The 20,967-nt window shown below is 38.0% G+C and overlaps 1 protein-coding gene and 1 long non-coding RNA gene across 8 annotated transcripts in view; one reads left to right on the top strand and one right to left on the bottom strand.

The window, feature by feature from the left end:
• Positions 1–20,967, top strand: part of XRCC4 (X-ray repair cross complementing 4) — a 172,498-nt gene that overhangs the window by 94,995 nt on the left and 56,536 nt on the right. The gene's annotated exons all lie outside the window — the stretch shown is intronic.
• Positions 1–20,967, bottom strand: part of LOC144587055 (uncharacterized) — a 663,623-nt gene that overhangs the window by 601,890 nt on the left and 40,766 nt on the right. The gene's annotated exons all lie outside the window — the stretch shown is intronic.

Raw genomic sequence — 20,967 nt, 5'->3', positions numbered from 1 at the left:
TGCTCAATGAGATAGTACTTCCTAAACTGTGACAATTTTTGACCATATAAAATATCCTAAGACAGGCAAACATTTTGACAAGTAATGCATCATTTGCTATTTAAAAACCATTGATTTTAGTAGAAATCTTACATTTATGGAAAGTAATGGATCAGAATTTCTAATTATATGAATTGGCATAATTTCTGATTTTAAAGAAATGCATTGAAAGGTTGAAGTTTTAAGAAGGAACTGATCCTGACAACAAGTCATATTAACAGTTTTAGTTGCATACATGCTATAAATGCTACATAGCAAAAGATATGTGAATGGTGCTGAAATTTTCATTATGAAATATTGAATTTCTATCTTAACTTTTATTTTTTATTTTTGGAAAGGCATCTTCCTTGGAGTTAAATGTAATGGACTTTTCACTATGCAATTTCAAATCTGGAGGGACTCTCTAGAGCAGATGGGGGAGGAGCAACAGAAGAAGAGGTTTACAGTTGTAATGTCCATTATTGTGACTTTGGAGATGCAAGTGTCATTCTAAATAATGACACCCTTTGCGTTGTGTTTTTTGACAAAGAGGTCAGGCCCATAAGAAATTGAGGAGGTGGTGCATTTTGTCTTTGGAAAAAAAATACTATAATCTTTATAGTTATTGCTCTTCACATGGGCAGGCTCATGTGAGTTACAATAAGGCTGTTCACCTGCTTAATGGACTAGAGGTAATGTGCTGTGAAATTGCCCTGTTAATAGTAGGTGGAATCCATCAGAGCTGTGAATGAAGTAGAATGGAGGAAATTGAGCTACAACATCTGAGCCGGTTTCTGAGCCCTAAAATGAATGCCATGTTAGTTGTGACACATTTGTCAGCCCCAATGGAAATTTATTCCTTTTGAAATAATGTGTCACTCTTATGTATAGAACCAAGAGTATGCTATATTTTCAAGCTGGCTTAGGTTCAGAAGAAACTCCTAGATGTAAAATAATGGATTATTATGGACACTTATATGAAATATGTGGCTGTATTTGGGGTGTGTGGGGATTTGGGGAGTATGTGGATTGCTACATTGCATACTGTTTCACAAAGCAGTAGCATCCCCTACTACTCTTTCACACACTATATTTGCAGACTATTCGTGCATACATAACATTCACACGTTCAGCTTAACTATGATTAATACTTCCGTACTGTGGCCTTTAAACAAGCCCACAAAACCATTAACCTGCAAAAGAAAGAAGGGGAAGGGAGGGGGGAAAAGAACTAATATGTTACAATATGCCCATACTTTCTGCAATAGCCTACTGAATTTCTGTAGTTACACAGTACAGTGGGGAAATGAATAACAAGGAAACACATGAATATGAACTTAGAAAGCAAATAATTGCATGGTTATACATGGAGTTTTCCATATTTGTGAAATTTTATGTTTGGCAGAGAAAAGGTTAGTGTGCTCAATCCTTGCTTCATCAGCATGGAGGTTGCATGGGGGTATTGTTTACAGCTTAAATACAATTTTCCAACATCCTTTCTCACCCTGAGATCAAGGCTCACCTAATGCCTAAACTCCATGTCATAGTTATGTATGAGAAACATGGTCAATAAATGAGATTATTTATAAATAATAGGTTCAATTGACCCTTAAAAGACTGTGAAAAATGACATGCAAGAGGTGGTGCAAATGGAAGTCATTTGTTTCATGCTATACTCACCCGCTAAGTTGGACACCTTTTAATGAGTCAAAGTGGCTTTTATCCTAGTAGAAGCATACCTATTGACTAGTCAACATGTTCAGTCATCAGCCAGGTGGATTAAAAAACTACCCCTAATATTGAATATATTCTGGGGTATTTTTGGACCCCATGGGAATTCCAGGGTATTGGACATAAGCAGCAGACTGGGGTTATATTTACACAGCTTGTATATCTTGGCCCCATTGAGAATTTAAGTTTTTCCCCAGAATAAGACTAAGTATGGACAAATTGAGTACTGTATGTCATTTTTGCTTCTTAGCATCATGATTTCCTGGAGAGTTGGGAAATTACCTATGATTACAAGCATATGCCAGTGGCAAAATCCAGTAGGTTTGTTCAGCCTTTTTTGGTCCCAGCTTCTTTTTGTAAGAAAACAAACAAGTGGATGAAAATCAGGGAGCACTGGCACAATTCTTTAGGTTGTTGTGTAACATCAAGTTGCTCCCAACTTATGGAGACCATGTAAACGAGCAATCTCCAAAATGTCCTGTTCTCAACAGCCCTGCTCAGTTATATCCCAGGGATCTCCTACCAACTGTCCTTAGACTGAAAAAGCTACTTTGATGAGTAGCGAAACATTTCAGCCTAACAAGAAAGAAGTCCAGTTGCCACGACTCAACTTCCAGATAGGACAACTTTAGTTTCAACATTTTTGTCTCCAGAGAGAGTTCAAGTTTGATGTGATCTAGGACCCACTTGTCCATCTTTCTGATAGGCCACTGTATTTGCAAAGCTCTCCTCCAGCACCACTTATCAAAATGAATTTGTTTTTCCTGTTAGGTTTCCTTTCTAGTCAGCTTTCACACTTGTACATGCTGATGAGAAACATGAAAATGTGGATGATGTTGGTCTCCAGTGACACATCAAGTGTGAGCAAAGATCATCAAGTGTAAGCACTTGATGATCTTTTCTAGTCCCTTCTGAGCCTCAGTTTTCTGATTTCTTGGCTTCAGTCTCCATCTGGATTGATAATTGAAGCAAGGTATACAAGATCTTTCACTACTTCATGATTCTGGAAGACATTACCTTGCTGACAAAGGTCCACATAGTCAAAGCTATGGCTTTTCCAGTAGCGATGTATGGAAGTGAGAGCTGGACCTTAAAGAAGGCTTACCTCCGAAAAATTGATGCTTTTGAATTGTTGTGCCGGAGGAGACTCTTGAGAGTCCCCTGGATTCCAAGGAGAACAAACCTACCCATTTTGAAAGAAATCAAGCCTGGGTGCTCACTGGAAGGACAGATCCTGAAGCTGAGGCTCCAATACTTTGGCGATCTCATGAGAAGAGAAAACTCCCTGGAAAAGACCCTGATGTTGGGAAAGTGTGAAAGCAAGAGGAGAAGGGGACGACAGAGGATGAGATGGTTGGACAGTGTCACCGAAGCTACCAACATAAATTTGACCCAACTCCCTGAGGCAGTGGAAGACAGGAAGACCTGGCGTGCTCTGATCCATGGGGTCACGAAGAGTCGGACACGACTTAACGGCTAAAAACAACATTATCCTTTTGACAGTTTAAAATATTCTACTGAACATTTTTTCATTATCCTGATGTAATATATGCATTTCAGATACAGGTACTATATTAAATCCTGTCATCTGATAGAATAAATGAAGCATATTTGGAGCTCCCTTTTTGGCTTGCTTTCCAATGTTGTGTATATAACAATAGAAGCAGAAATGTATGAGTTTGATAAGATCTGGAGAGGGCCTAAAAACATGGTACAATTGTCCTCCCCCATATCCTTACCACAGCACAGGGGGACTTTATGAGCTGAAAAGATTTTTGAAAAATACATTCTGGGGCATGCTAAGGGCATATGGTACTAGGAAACACATTTGAGACCGTGGGGACTTCATACAGCTAAGAGGCCATATATTCCTGTCTTAGAGGAACACTGACATTCACCTTGTTTTTCAGATAATTATTCTGACTGAATGGGAAACATTTTTAAATTCTTATTTCTAGTGATAAAACTATTACATACGTAGGAGACTCTGAAATATCAGTTCTGTAATTCAGTTGTCTTCTCCAGCATCTAAAGGACCATGCTGAAATATTAAGATATAATGACAAAAGTATGTTTGTTATCAATATTTTGAATCTATCTCAATGATTTAACAATGATTTCATGAAGGATTTCATTCTTATGTGTTCTGTTAATCCAGCAGTGAAACTCGTGTTAAATTCTACTTGTTTCCTTTTGAAAAACTTTTGGAAAATCAAGGCATAAACTGTGGATACTGTTTAGCCACAAAATTTGCTAGTTTACACATAGAACATCTTAAGGATCTCTCTGATTCTATGCTGAAGACTTTCAAAATAGAATATCAAAACACAAAAAGTTGGCAAGTTGTTCTGACACAGTTTTTATCCATGTGCACTTGTTACTGAATCTAGCTTTTTGCTAAACAGACGACCTGTGTTGTTGAAACCTTCCATTGGCTCATGTTTTTTGAATTAAGCCAATGAATTAAAATTGGATGATGAGATCTGTGTTATTACCTATTACGAGATTCCAAATGTGGAAAGCTGGATGGACTTTCTTAGTTGGCTAACCATATTTTTATGCAAAGCGTCTTATGAAACTGAAGCAATATGAATTATAGGCAACTAGGGAGTCTGTGTGTGTTGTGGCATTTGGGCTGTCCCTGTACTGGGAAAGTCACGGAATCTAAATGGGATAGTAGGAGCAACCTATATTTGAAATGAAGACAAATTAAGGAAGTTTTGAAAAACAGGTGGCATGACACTATCTAAAACATGTAGTGCTTTGTTCCTCGAAAACAGGAATTTTTCTGACACTGATGTGCCCCTCTTGCAATGTCTAGACCCATTTGCAGATCTTGAAAAATTATTTTTAGGAAGAATGAGTATAATGATATGTTAAATTTATCCAGAATTGAGTAGTAGTAAATGGATGCTCCAGGATCTGCTTCTTATTTATGATAGGAGACAGAAAACACTGGTGTCCCAGGCGATAGTTCTCTGAATTATTTCCCAGGATAGACAGGAACATTTTGGTTTCTAGCATAATTTTAATTGTCTAACAATGCTGAAATTATGATATATCAATGGCAATCTCTAACCCTTACCTTAGCTACTAGCTCATCTAGGGAAGTGGCTTTGATAGCTTCTCCAGAGTGCCCTAACAAGCTATAAAATGAGCCAAGTGAAAGGCAGTCTGCAGTAAATGAAACAAAGGAATGACTTATTTCTTTTCAATGCCATTGAAGAAATGGTACTCTGGACAGCAGAGTAAAGGAAGAGGATCATGACTTGGAGGCAATCAGTAGTTCCTTGATAACAGACAATTTCCTTTCTTCCAGATGTAACATTGTCCTTGCTTTCCTACTGCTATTCAGACACTTACAATGAGAATCCAACAAAGGGCGAGACTATAGGAAACATGTATTTCCAAGTGAATAGTTTTCATATATAAGTGTGGGGGGTAGGGGAGTCAATTTAAATGCTTGTCTCAGATCTTATTTCCTACTAGCTGTGTAAAGTGCACACTTTACAGAGTTTTGTGTTTTTGTTTTTGGTGGGTGGTTGTCTTAATTTTGTTGATGTTTAGTTGTTAAGTCGTGTCCGACTCTTCTTGACCTCATGTCTTAATTTACTGTTTTACGAATCTTAATTATAATGTAATTAAATTAAATTTTTAACAGGCTGGACACTTTGAAAGGCTGTTTGCTCCAACACTTTTCACTGCTTTTCAAAAGCTGACTTAGGGTTTAATTGTTGAAGTGGATTTCTAAATGGGAAAACTTACTATAAAATTATCTTTTCTTCTTCCTGCCGTTTGTGTATAATTTGTTTCATTTTAACACAACAGCTCCTTGATCTTACAGTTCTGTAGTATAATAAAATAATAACTGTGTGCTGCCCAGTCAAGTCTTACTTATGGCAGCCCCTTTCAGGGTTTTCTAGGTAGAAAGGACTCAGAAGTGGTTAACCATTCCCTTCTTCTGGGGATGCCCTGGGACTGTACAGCTTACCCAAGGCCACACAGGCTGGCACTTCTGGCATACACAGTGGAGAATTGAATCTCTGGCTCCACAGAGGTATCCAGCCAGCCCTATAAGAAATGGAAAAGGTTGCATATGATTAAAAATAATTTCTCTTTCTGTAAAAGTTTTCTAAACAAAGTTTATCTCCTTTCTTACATATTCAAAGGATGGTATCAGTTTTTTTTAGCAAGAAAATCATTTGGAATGAGTTCTAGTAGATCTGCATTTGAAATTCTGTTAAAGGTTTAATCACAAAACTGAAATCTTACCATGTTTTCAGGCTGCCCCTTATGATAAACTTGCTTCTTAAATCCCTGTCAAGTTTTATTTTTCTTGAGTGTCAAAATTGATAGTTCAGTATTGCCTGTTGAATGAAAGAAATAAAAAGTAAAGGGGAGAAATAGCTTTGCCAGGATACTTTAATCCCATATGCAGCCTTAGCCAATAAATGAAAATTAATCAAGCAACGTAAGCCCCAACTGTAATAATATATCTCATGTCCTACTTTTGTGAGTCTGCATTGGTTGTTGAAATGACAACTAGGAAATAATATTAAACCATTATTGCCATTGCTGAATTTATGAGCATTTGGCAATTCCATGGGGCTTTGTGCAGTTGAATTCTAGGGATGGGTGGAGGCATATTAGTATTTCTCCAGCCTTCTTTCCACCCATCCTGGAACAGTGAGATTGATTCCCCAGATTCATAAACATTACTTGCCATAGAAGCAATTTTGTTGTCAAAATTAATAGAAGCCAAACTAAAGTAGCTATGACTTATACTGAACACCTGGCACACAGGAGTGATGCTAACATCCAGCTCTTAATTCCTAGTTAATAAAGTTCTGCACATTGCAGGGTGAGGTTTTATAGAGAGGATATTCAGACATTCCAGTTCTCTAGGAGAAGATTTATCTCAGCTTTCAACTGTGAAGACTATGGACTAGTTTGTCTGAATTAGTTTCCTGTCTTAGCTACCGCAGTTATCAACTGTAAGTTCCTACTTGCTGGCTTCAGTGCTTCCCCACATCCTTCTGCCACCTCTACAGTAGTATTTAATTTCTGAGAGCTTTATAGAGGACTGTGAAATAGAAAATATGAACCGAATATGAGAGGCAGGAAGAATGAAAGAAAGCAAAAAGACTAAGGACAACCAAAAGACCGGGCCAAAGTTAGAAAGTATAAGAAGTGGAGGTGATGGAAAGGGGTGTGTGTGTGTGTGTGTGTGTGTGTGTGTGTATATAACCCCTAAAGAGAATGGTAGTATAAAGATGAGGTGAAATAGCAGTAAAATGGAGAAGTATAATTCCTCATGAATGGCTTGAGCTACTGTGTTTCCCTGAAAATAAGACAGGGTCTTATATTAATTTTTCCTCCAAAAAACGCATTAGGGCTTACTTTCAGGAGATTCCCCCCCCCCCATGTACATCAATCTACATTTATTCAAATACAGTCATGTCATTGTCTTCTGGTTGCTGCACAATGGTGGAGGATGGGGTTTCACTCAATTAGGGCTTATTTTGGAGGTAAGGCTTATATTACGAGCATCATGAAAAATCATACTAGGGCTTATTTTCAGGTTAGGTCATATTTTCAGGGAAACAGGGTATCTGTTGTTCATGACTTCAAGACACTCTTTTTTCCCCTAAGAAATCATTTCTGTGTTTGTCAAATACTTACTTTGGCAAATTGGTAGCAGTATTCAATGGAGGAACAGTGGGAGAGTGAAAAACCAGTCCCATTTCAAGTGGAGGTTATAGGAATACAACCTCCAGTAGCATAAACATAAAATCACCAGTGTTAGTGATTTACAGCAATCCTTTCCCATGCATTCAAAGAATATGTAAAGGATTAATGGGGAAACACAAAATACCTCCCTGCCCAAATGTTTGGCCAGAGTGAGAAGAGATTCTACATATGCGAGTATATATTGTATATATATACTGAGGTATACAGGTTGAAACCCTTTATGAAATGAGAGCATTTGGTCCAGTGAAGAGCTCACCTCACATGGAGGAACCTTTATTTGTATGCATCAGTGAGCCATTTCCCGCACTAGGCAGATATTGGAATAATGGGCTCTACGTGCATGTCTAGTGGGTGGAGCTAGTCTGTGCAGCCCCAGCAGTTTCTTTTGATGAGGGTTGGATTCATCTGCTGCCCTTCTTTCATTTGTTGGCCATTTGAAAATCAAACAGTAATTTGATCACATTTTCTATAAGGATTATCTTGACACAACTACACTCAGTGTAGTTGTATTTGGAGTTACATGTACAAAGTAGCACTGTGTATATGTCCCACTGCATTTTGTGGGACTTACTCCCTTGGGATATCCAGTGTGGTATAGTGGATAAAGTGACAGATTAGGACTCAGGAGGCCTGCTCCTGCTCAACCATGAAATCTTGCAGAGCGGGGGAAGAGTTGGGACTGATAAAACCACTCCTTAAATATCTAATTTACTTTGTAAGTCCTTTAAGGGACTCTGTAAGTCATTTTTTACTTGATGGCACATAACAACAACAATCCCCTTGTAAGTGTTTAGAAGGATGTATAGGATACTATTTTAGAAAGTGGCATCAACCATGGATGAATGATTTCATCTAACTGGCAATACTGCATCAATAATATCCAAAGCCATACTTACATATTGAAGTATAGTGTTAATTAAATGTCAGCTTTGCAAAGTCAAAATATATTCCATAGTACTTGGAAGAACCGTATCTGAAGCCGAGGTAGCTTTTGTTGCCAAGTGAGGAAAGAGGCTGATCGGCATAGCAAACAAGTTTAAATGGCCAAACACAGAAAGTTCTCCCAGCAATGTATTTCCCCTGCATCCGGATCTCCTATTCCTGATTGACTAGAGTGACAGAGCGTCCTACTGCTTCCTCCAGTGTCATTTGCATGCAGTAATGATTTTGTGGCAAGTAGAGAGCCAACCTTAGCTGGAGATAAAAAGCTTAATGACTGTGTCTATCAGCATTATTTTAAAGCTTGATGACTATTTCAATATAGGTAACGGGGGGGGGGCAGGAGGTGGGGAGCCAGAATTGAAGTATCTGACAGCCATGCCACAAGACATCCTGAGTCTTCATAAATATAAATCTGAAATAGATGGTCCTTACTTGGCCTTCCCTTTTTTCTCTTGTTCTGCCTTACACTGTTGCTTTGATTGCTCCCCTGTGCTGCGCTGTGGATTGTTATTAATGTTGCATGTCTTGATTCTGAATCCCTTGAAGACTGAATCAGTATCTTTAACTTGAGAATTTTAGAGTTGACTTTTATTATTTTTTAAAAAAACTGTCCCAATGAATGTTTCTGTTTCAGTTAACATACCAGATGTTTCACTTATTCATGTGATCGTCTCACAAACTTAAGAGATACATTTTCCTGTGGTATGAGATGCTAGACCACCTGTTTTGCAACCTAGCTTTTTTGTTTTGTTCCATATTGTTTTCATGAAAAGAAAACACACAGGTATGGCAAAAGCCTTTGAATTCTGCAGCTAAAGTTTAATGGGGCTTATTTGAGAGGGATGCCTTGCAAAAAAAGATGATGGACATTTACCCATATTTCTAGCAGCAGTGTAAAACCCGGTTTACATCAGTCAGCTCTTATGTTATGCATACAGTTACATATGCTTAAGATTATTTAATTGGTAAGAGTTATCCTGCTTGTGTCACATATTGCTTCTTTAGTTTCAGTCTTTTTTTTATTCCTCTCCTATTAAATATTTCTCATTAACCGTAGCTCAGTGTCATGTCCAATTTTGTTTCTCTCAAAATACATGATATTTGTTCAGATTTAGGAAGTGTGACATTGTGAGCTATTCTAAAAATCAAACTTGCAAATATGTAAAAAGTACAATTCAGTTATTGAATTTTTTATTTGCATAGAAACCTACATGTATTTTTCAGTAACTGAAATGTTTTGTCACACATTTTACTTTAGCGTTTATAACATTGTTTTGCATTTAATTTCATTTTACAAGATTAATATTCTGTTTCAGTTGCAAAAAAGAGAGAGTAATTGACATTTGTTCAGTTTGAGTACAATTACTTTCATACGTACGAAATCAGTATGAGTACAATTGTTTTAGTCTTTATGACTGCTTCTATTGCAGGAGAAATTATATAGAATTCGGTAAGTGCTTTTAGGAGTCTCCAAGTAAAAAACAAGTGTGGTTGCCATAACAGAATCAAACAATGCAATGCCCACATACATTTTAATGACATCTTCTCTATACAGTATCCTAGTATCCTAGCAAAGTGTAAAACCATAAATATCACAATTAATTGAGAATAGGTAAGTCCTTGTAAAAATCAGGGCTGATGACAGAGTGGATTCACATCTGCCATTGATGTTGATGGGATTAAGGAGGCCCCATTCTGTGTTACCTAGAGCTATTGCTAAATCCACTAAAACGTTTTTTCAGGAATACTTTTAAATTTTGACTCATGTGGTTTCATAAAGGATTTACATCCCATTCCCTATTGATGCTCTTTCTCTCACACTCATTATTTTATAACATAGATATAATTTATTTTTAAATTTTACCTATATCTCATATGTGCCTGTAATTTAAATGGTGCAGTGCTCTGAGACAAAAAAATATGTGGTAGAGGAAAAAATATTTAAAAGGAAATCAGTGTCATAATGAGTCAGAATGTAATATTGTGAGCTTATTGTCGATACTGATAAATAGGATTGCAGGATTGCTGTGTAAGTCCTTGATGTTAATTCTTTGTCAGACTAGAGAAAGATCTTTGATTGCTTCTTAGTGGAAGGCACCTGTGAATGTTTCACTCATATATTGATAAGATAGGGTATGACAGGTGCTGCTTATGTTCACAGAACAAATGTGGGAATTGAAATCAGAGAATTACTAATCACTGTTTATGGAAATATTGTTACCTTTGATTGGCCATAGTAATGTAAATAGTTGAGTGCCATGATTACCACAAAATCATGTGGACTTGTAATAAAATCTACTCTGCAAATATAATGTTTAGGTTTTCTTTCTCTGAGTTTATACAGAGGTTCTTTTTTTATAAGCTGTGATATTGTTGGTTTGCTATATTATATATACTGTACATTTTTTAAATAATAATAATTTTAAAAGATAAATTCTTGTAGAAAATTAAATACAGTACTCTTAGATGTGGAAGATTGCAACATGGTAATTAAAATAGCTAAGATTATTATGTGGGTAATTTACATTCTGATTCAATAAGAAGGCAATAAGGCAGTGAAAAGTTGAAGGCAATAGGAAAAGAGGAATAGCAAATAAGTTGATTGACACAATAAAGGAAGTGATGGCATTGGGTTTGCAAAAGGTGAGCAGGGCTCTTAATGACAGGAGCTTTTGAAAGTCACTAATTTTTAGGTCCACCATAGTTTGGAATCAACTTGATAGCAGGCAACAACAGCAACAGCAATATGCACTCTCATAGGCATACATTTACAGTATATCTTGCTGGAATTGTACAGGAACATTTCCCCTCTCCCTCTTCCTCATACCATGTTTAAAAAACACTATCAGATTATTTTTTAACTTAGACAGGTGCTATCAAGATCATGCTTTTAAATCCATTTTCAGTTTCGTATTATAGGACTGGCCTAGCCAATTGATGTTCAATAGTTATTTTATGTGGCAAATCAACTAACATGTTTACTAAATCACTAATGCTCGTTCCATTTTTTACTTTGGTTTGCCCCAAGTGCACTAGTGGGGCTCTGAACAAGCTGTGTCTAGAATACAGCTTACTGTGTGCAGTGTACATAGAGGCTAGAATCCTATTGCCTAGTGTAGTAAGTGCACTAGCGTAGGTCAGGTGAATCAGTGGGGATTTGGCAAGTAAACGCGTTTGTAAATTCTGTTGATTCAAATGGGCCTATTCTAGTACAACTTACTATGCTAAGCAACAGGATTTCATCCAGTATTATTAATGTCTAGCATTGTAAACTGGACATTATCCCCAGCTCTGAAAATTAGAGCTCCCTGTTTAGACTTCATCAAGAAGATTACTTGCATTGTATATGTCTTTAAGTCACAGAGATCTCAGAGTTGAGCTTGCTTTAATGGTCATTTAAATACACGATACAATAGTAAATCTAAGTTGGCCACTAAAGATATGACCAAAAGGGGAGCCGTAGGTTATCCAGTTCTCTGACAAAATGTTGCAAAATATTTTAAGCATTTCAGTATACATACTGTATATGAATCAACTGCTGCCCTGCACTTACCTGCTGCCAGACAAGGACAAACTGCTTAGTACTGGCATGCATCTTCACCCTCCAAATGTTTGGACCTCAGCTCAGAGAATCCTTGACTGTTGGCCATACAAGCTGGGAATCAAAATCCAAAACACATAAAGGACCAAAGGTTAAGAAACAATGTTGAACTAATTACTGAAATCACTGCTTCTGGCAATGCTGTCCTGGCAGCAGCTATTTTCAGTAGTGAAATACTTCCTTCTCCTATCCTGAAGTCTCCACATTTTTCACATAAGGAAAGAGATTACATGAGAGCTATGGGACAGAAGCAGGAAGAATTTAATTCTGAAAATTTCCGCTTTCTGATGACATCATCAGCCTCCTGCCAACATAATTGTATTCCCAGTATTTCAGTCACTGTTTTGTAGCAAATAATGTCATAGTAATTTCTCAACGAATTGAGATATAAATAATGTTATTTCAGAATAAATAACAACATGCTGAAAATAAAGTTTCTTATGGTGATGAATTGCCACACGGTCTCCATGGACTTCAAATGCAGCATAAGGAAAGAAATGTCTCAAATCTTTTGTGGCTAAATATTCCAAGGATGATCCTTGAACTTCTTCTGACATGCATCCTGATTTACAAAGGCAGCTCCTCTATTTGAAAGGATGTCAGGCTGAGAAGCCTCTGTTTGAAGACCACAGTCCAGTCCAGCTTAAAGATAAAAGAACCATAACAAGGCAGAGCAAAGGCCTTGAGACTACCTATCAGCCAGTACTACCTGAAGAGTGAAAAGGCACACAGGATGCTTGAGCATAATTTCCCCTGTTTATGTGATACCGTGTATTTCTATTTAAATTACCTTACAATATTTCTTTCTAATTTTGCATCTATACATATCAGTTAGCCTTTGCAATTTCTGTACAAGAATGCCACTCAAGCGGCCCCTCTCTTTTGAACTAGCATAGGGCATGGAGCAGGTGAAAAAGAGGCAGGACCAGCAGCCTTGCCCACCAGCACAAGCAAACATACATTGTTAGAGCCTTGTTGCAATCCCTCCTAAGCAGTTGGAAAGCATCCCAATTGTTCCTGCCGTGTGCTTTCATGCCTTATGTAGAAGATGAAAATGTTGATAAGTGCAGTTATTTATGAAGTCTGCTGATGTCATCTTTAACCAGATCTCCAAGCATTAACAATGGAGCAAGTGTTCTCTAATGGTGCATTAATGTTCATTTTTTTTACTCTTGTCTCCCAGAAAAGCTGGTTCATTTGAAATAATTTGGGAGTGTTTTTACTCATAGAAAAGAGAAGAAAGCACTGAGGTGGGGGAGTTAACCCACCCTCCATTTATACCAATTGAATAGTAGCAATTTGGAAAGTATTTCAATATGTTCTTTGATATTCAAATTGATCTTTACATCATATATTATTAGAGACACCTGCTGCCACTTCTGTATTTAAAGGCTTATTAGCACATTGGAACTCATTTTTCAAAATGTATTATTATTGGCTTTCAAGAACCTCTTTGTATTAGATCTTAGCACGTGGCATATTTGACCAAGAAGCAGATATTTCTTGAACGAATTCAGATGGGGCAAAAATTATGCAATTAAAGTGAATAGTGCTGTAAAACAATCCCATGTCACAAAATGCACTCCCTATTTTTCTTTCAGTAATTTAAAAGAAAAGTAAAATAGAACCAATTACCCTCGCTATGATCCTTTTTTGCATGTGAGTGTTCCCAGTTTCATTGGGCTGACAATGGACTATATCCAATATTAATAATACTAAGGATAGACACATTGAAGTGAATCAGACTTTCAAATCAGAACTAGCTCAAATTCCATTGATTTCTTTGGATCTGCTCTATGTGTTTAACCCAATGAAATACATACAGCCTATATGAAGGATTTTTGCTTTTGACTCACAATGCTGAGCAACCTGTAAGTTGCAGACTTAAAATAAACATTGTTGCAGATCATTCCTCAGTATGATTTTGGGTAAGACATAATCTGCAGGAACAGTTCCATGCATGTAAATCTTAAAGAGTAGCAGCTTGTCTGTTGATGATCTGTATCCACCTAGAGGTCATCTTGCAATCAGAAGTTTGAATATTTCTCATCAATTTTCGCTCCCTCTTAAAGGAATGAGATCTGTACAGCCCAGTCCTTTGCAGATCGAATAATAATAATTGCATGCCATCAAGATGATTCCAGCTTCTGATGACTAGGTATGTGGAAAACTACCCAGTTAGTTCCATTTCAGGTTCTTTTGGGGGTGGGGTGTACATCTTTTATTTTGGATATATATATTTTTTCATTTACTAGTTCTTTCGTTAAACACAAAAGAGACTGGCTTTTTTTGCTTCCTTGGTTTTGCTTCTCTACAATTGTGTTCTGTTTGGTGATTGTTCAAATGCCCTAAAGAACACTTAAAATACTACAAAAAAAAGCAGGAGCAAGGTAGGCAATAACAAATCAATTCAAAAGCCCCAAAGAACTCTTAAAAAATGCTTCAAAAAAGCAGGGGCAAGGCAGGCAGTCCATAGTAAATTAACCAAGTGAGAGAATTTTTAAAAAATCGATTTAACATGGGAAGAGTGGGAAGGGCAATTAAATACACATGGGGGGGGGGAAGACTTTGCATAAAAAGCAAGAAAAGCAAGGGGGCCGAAAAAGGCAAAAAAGGAGTCAAAGCTCCTCCAAAACCAAATTAACCAGAATATGGGGAAATTTCTCTCCCTCTACCTTTCTTTGGTCAACCACCAACATACAGCAACAGGCAGCAAAAGTAAGCCAAGAAAAGAAAAGGGGGGGGGATGAGGGGGTAAATCCCCAAGAAACTGGAGAGGGGGCACTCTGACACCACAGATTAGCTACCTGGTGACCACAGCAAATAAAATTCTAAGAGTTGGGGGGGGGTGATTCCCCCAAAAAAAGTCCAGAAAAAAAGGCAAACAAAATCCACCGGAACAGATGGGCAGTACAATCAAGACAGAGGGCACCCTGAAGCTCAGCAGCAAGCAAATCCCACCCATGACGAAAGGCTGAAGGAAAGAACATTCTTCACTGAATTCCAACCAATCTAGGCTCTTCTACAATTCAAAATTCCCTCTCCCACCCAGAACATTCTGATTAGCTGCTGACAGCAGACCTCCCAATGCTATTTGATTAAACGTTTTCTAGGTGCTTTGGCAGATAAGAGGACAAGGAAGAGGCAAAGGAAAGAGTGAAATACAAGTGAATCCAAAGCTTTCCCATTGTTCTGTTTGTTTAACATTCTGATTTAAGAGAGACTTTCAGGAACTAAAAAAATAATTCAAAAACAAAAGTAATACCTCTTTCACATTTGTCCTCATTCTTGTTAATTCAAAAGTGACATCTCTAATGATGACTCTTTCCAGGGTTTTCTAAATATAGAGTACTCAGAAGTGGCTAACCATTCCCTTTTTTCTGGGGACACTCTGGCACCATGCAGCTTGCCCAAGTTCTCTTAGTAGGCACACTGGGGAATTGAGCTCCCAACCTCTGACTCTCCAGCCAGACATCAACTCAGCTCAGCCAACTTTGTTCAGATCTAGTTTCATTTAAATGCACTGCAGTTTGTAAACTTAGGTATGCTGATCTATGATGCAGATACATTTTTTCCCCTTTGCAGTTTACAGGCTGTACACCACAACTGTCATTTTAAATGAGAAAAAATAATACTTTTGTTTAATCTGATGCCCTATTATATGTTGTTGTTTGGAAAGAGGCAACTTGTCTGCAAAGCAGCTAGAATTAAAACAGTAGTTATTAAATGTTCTGGATTTTATTTCCAAATTTTATCAGTAAGAATTAAAATTGGAAAAAAAGGAAACAGAAAACATTTTCAAACTGACCATCTTTCCCATTCCCATATTTTACAAACTAATTGCTAGATATATTCATAACCATAAATTCAATACAAATTTGCCTAAGTACAGTAAATATATCAGTCTTTGAACATGTGCTGTGGCTTAGGTGATAAATAACCCCCTCCCCAAAAAAGGTACATGTTAAATGGCAATTTCTCCTTCAGCAGATCTTAGCTGATTAAATATGCAGTGTAGCTGTCCTGGCAGTCAGCTGCCTGCTCTTTCCTGGGGCTTCCAACCCTTCAGAGTCATGGTAATTAGGTGATCAATGGCATATGCCTGCAGAGTCACCACCAGCTAGCTTTTGACACTCTAGCGCCTCATGCTTCCCTCTCATTTTAGATGAATTGTGGCATTATTAGCATAAATTTACTATCCCACAGTAAAGCATTTATTGTGCCAGAAATATATGACATAAAAGCTGTCACAATTTTCCTTAAGTTATATTATAATATGCAAATCTCAACTGTGCTGTTTTATGTTACTGTACCTCTTTATATCCATAGTAAGGAAAGCAGACATTGATACAGTGCCAGATATGATCTTCTATTGTAAATATACCAACATATTTTGAAAAGATGATGTATAAAATAATAAATCTGAATGCATAGAAGCTGCATACATTGTTCTGTCTTTCATGAGACATAAATATAATTTGTGTAGTACATGCAGTCATAATTGCAATCACTGAAAATGACTGCATTCGGATAGAAAAGCAACCAAGGCTCATTTTAAGAGAATTAGTAAAAGATTTAGCTTGTGTGTGCTCTGAATTCCTGCATGTATGAGGGAGAAGAGACGTTTATGCTCCCAGTTTGCTATAAGCCAGAGATAGGCAATTCCACAGTGCCATTTTGCTTTTGTTCATTGGTGTGAAAACAAAACAGAACTGCATGGTTGTTAAGTGGCAGATTACAGATTTATATAAAAAAGGTCTCTCTTTCTGGCTTACATCAAATTTTAGGAGTAAATAAAGATTCCAAAGTTTATTATGGTCTTCTGTGTTGCTGCCTCTGGTACATGTATAGAGTTCCAGTCTTCCTCACAACATAGAATCTGTAGAGGTGGGTGAGGATTGTTCTCATGGGTGCGTTACCATAAACACCCCTGCCTTCAGTTCCCAAGGTAGGAAGAATGTTCTTGCTTTGCCAAGGTACCTGGAGCAATTCGGTAGCATCAAGCCAAACTGGAAAGCCTCTTCTGCCTGTCCTAGCTCTAGACTTGGAGCCGAGGAAAATACAGGTAATTGTCCCTATGTATGTATGCTAGTCAGGGGTAGAGATAGGGGGGTGTTCATATATGAATACGAATACCCCACACACAGCTGGACATAATGAAGTCCACTCGTGTCTGCTGCCGCCGCTGGCTCTGCTCTCTCTTCCAATCACTTGGGGGGTTCGCGGTCAGCTAGTCCTGGCAGAACGAGGGAAGATGAGTCTCCCTGCCAGACTGATGAATGGATAGTTGATCACAAGCTCAAGAGCAATTGGAAGGGAAGAGCAGAGCTGGCGGTAGCAGCAGATACATGAGTGGATGGTCCAGCCCCAGGGGGCTGGACGTTACGTCGAGCTGTACGGGGGTATTCATATACAAATACAAATGCCTCCATCTCCAGTCAGGAGCAAAAAATGGATGAGGTTCTGCCAACCTGAACAAAGGCGAGCCAAAATTCTAGAATGTGGGGATGATTTACATTGGATACTCCTGGACTTTCATAATTGAATCAGCTTGATTTTAAAGTACCAAGTAGGAGGGGCATAGGATTGGAACTATGTAACTATATGGTTAATCTTTCCCTCTTCATTGTTTCCCTCAACACTTACTTAGAGGTGCCCGCACTGTATACAGATAATTAGGTGGTACCCTTAAGAGATTTAGTGTATTCAACTATTTTCCTATATGCTGAGCATTGCAAGTCCTGGATAGATTTTTTTTCACAACATCTTAAAATGTCACATAGCTTTTCTCCCCCAAAAAAGTTAAATTTATTGGCCTGTAACCTAATCATCACTTGATTTGTTACATATTTTTGTTTATCTAATTTCTGTATAAAAGTATCTCAACACTCAAGGTGCAATTTAAACAGCGTATGTGTCTTCCAGAGAGTTTAGACAGAAAGGTCTTGGAATTGTATATACACATTTTCTAATCTTCCAAGAAAACATCCTGTCTGTTTATTTGGCTAATTTCTTTGGAAATGTGACTTCCAGAGTAGGGTTTTGTTTAAATTGTTCCAGACCTTGAAAATATCATGCTAATGTGGAAGGTTTTTTTGTATTTGTTTTTTTCACAAGAAGGAAATAGTGTTCCAGCAAAAATACAGCAATAAATTACAGTATTCTCCTCAGAGCCATTTGGTTTCCTTGGGAGTTCATTCCCACCACTGAGAGATGAGTAAGTAATTGACATTAAATTATTTCCCCATATAGTTCACATTGTTACAAAGCCTTAGCAAAGGCAGTCCTGCCTTTGTGCCAGGATGAAGCAACCAAGTTCTGAATCTCTGGACTGTTTCTGCTTGCTGGGTCCTCATAATCTTTGGCACATGTCCCTGTAGAAGCATTTAGACTTTTTGGTTCAGCTGATGGTCATCATTTAGGAAGGATTTTAGAAAAAGGATAATAGAGAAGATGGGAGAAAAGAGGTGATCGTGTATCCAAATGAATATAGAATACTTGGAAAAGTAACATCTGGTAGTTCCCAAATAAATGAATAGCAGTAGCTCGTAATAGACTGTTGTTTGTGTTCTAGTCTCAGAAAAGATTAAGCAGATAATATGATAAAGGTTTAGGTTTATTTAACTGTTTGTTTGTTTGTTTGATTGATTATTAAGTGGCCAAGCTTGTTAATGTTTCATTTCATAATGTGTTTCATGCTTTTTCTTAACCTGATGCTGTTTCCCAAAACCTTTACTATAGTGAAAACTTTAATCTCCTGTTATGGTTTTTGTCTGCTTAAAGCTGAGGTGTGTGACCTTCAAAGTCCAAGGGCCACACATGTTCTTTGCAGGACTTTGGAGGGCTGCAGAAGAGGATAATTTTTTGGACTGAACCCTGCCAATTAAAAGAAAAAGTAGTCTGCACCCAGTACATTGCCTACTCTAGTCTTAAAGGTTAGATTATCAGTCTCTTCCCTGATGATGCCATGAGTATTAGCCATGAGTGTGCATACACTTATGAAAACATCAGTAGAACAATTATTTTAAACGGAATAGCCATATTGGCAACAAAATAAATTCCAAACTTGGTATTGAGATAATATAGGCTCACCAGAAAGGTAAAAAAGGATATGAAGGGCCACATACATTCACAAGCTTTCAGAAACTATGTGCCTTTACCAGGAAAGATGTTAAAAGTAAGAAGTAAAAAAGAGAAGGGGGGTTGGAAAAGGATGGTCTTAAGTCCATGGAGTTTGCACGCCGTTCCAGGGAGTGATGGAAGAGAGATGTGGCAAACAAGGAAATGGATCTTCTTAGATTTCACTGATATGGATTATTTTAACAATTTCATACTGTTCAATAAAGTCAGAATAATTTTATGTTGCATCTCTTTGCCCTATTTTTTAAGTAATCAGGTGATATGGGTAACTTTTGGAGGATGAGGGTTATGTGTCATATGAAATAATGAGAGAAAGCAAGCAAGAAGCACATGTCCTGGAAATAAAAAAAATGCAGCTAGTAACACACCACACACACGCACAGAGACACACACGCATGCACACACAGACACACACACAGAATGCATAAAAGGTTAATTGCTGCAACTTATCATAATGCCTTTGCATCTGTAGAGATCTCTACTTTGTTGTTTAGTCGTTAAGTCATGTCCGACTCTTCGTGACCCCATGGACCAGAGCATGCCAGGCCCTCCTGTCTTCCACTGCCTCACGGAGTTTGGTCAAAATCATGTTGGTAACTTTGATGACACTGTCCAGCCATCTTGTCCTCTGTCGTCCCCTTCTCCTCTTCCTTTCACACTTTCCCAACATCAGGGTCTTTTCCAGGGACTCTTCTCTTCTCATGAGATGGCCAAAGTATTGGAGCCTCAGCTTCAGGATCTGTCCTTCCAGTGAGCACTCAGGGTTGATTTCCTTCAAAACGGATAGGTTTGTTCTCCTTGCAGTCCAGGGGACTCTCAAGAGTCTCCTCCAGCACCACAATTCAAAAGCATCAATTCTTCAGCAGTCAGCCTTCTTTATGGTCCAGCTCTCACTTCCATACATCGCTACTGGAAAAGCCATAGCTTTGACTATGTGGACCTTTGTCAGCAAGTAATGTCTCTGCTTTTTAAGATGCTGTCTAGGTTTGTCATCGCTTTCCTCCCCAGAAGCAGTCGACTTTAATTTTGTGGCTGCTGTCACTATCTACAGTGATCAGGGAGTCCAGGAAAGTAAAATCTGTCACTGCCTCCACATCTTCCCCTTCTATTTGCCAGGAGGTGATGGGAACAGTGGCCATGATCTTAGTTTTTTTTGATGTTGAGCTTCAGACCATTTTTGGTGCTCTCCTCTTTCACCCTCATTAAGAGGTTCTTTAATTCCTCCTCACTTTCTGCCATCAAAGTGTTATCATCTGCATATCTGAGGTTGTTGATATTTCTTCCGGAAATCTTAATTCCAGTTTGGGATTCCTCCAGTCCAGCCTTTCACATGATGTATTCTGCATTTAAGTGAAATACGCAGGGGAACAATATACAGCCTTGTCATACTCCGTTCCCAATTTTGAACCAATCAGTTGTTCCATATCCAATTTTAACTGTTGCTTCCTGTCCCACATCTAGATTTCTCAGGAGATAGATAAGGTGGTCAGGCATTCCCATTTCTTTAAGAACTTGCCATAGTTTGTTGTGGTCCACACACTCAAAGGCTTTTAGGTAGTCAGTGAAGAAGAAGTAAGATGTTTTCTGGAACTCTCTGGCTTTCTCCATAATCCAGCACATGTTAGCAATTTGGTCTCTGGTTCCTCTACCCCTTTGAAATCCAGCTTGTACTTCTGGGAGTTCTTGGTCCACATACTGCTGAAGCCTACCTTGTAGGACTTTGAGCATAACCTTGCTAGCGTTTGAAATGAGTGCAATTGTACGGTAGTAGGAGCATTCTTTGG

This window comes from Pogona vitticeps, chromosome 2, assembly GCF_051106095.1.
Source record: "Pogona vitticeps strain Pit_001003342236 chromosome 2, PviZW2.1, whole genome shotgun sequence".
Classification (NCBI taxonomy): Eukaryota; Metazoa; Chordata; class Lepidosauria; order Squamata; family Agamidae; genus Pogona; species Pogona vitticeps.
Note: the sequence above shows the minus strand (reverse complement) of the source record. Positions and strands in the feature narration are given on the sequence as shown.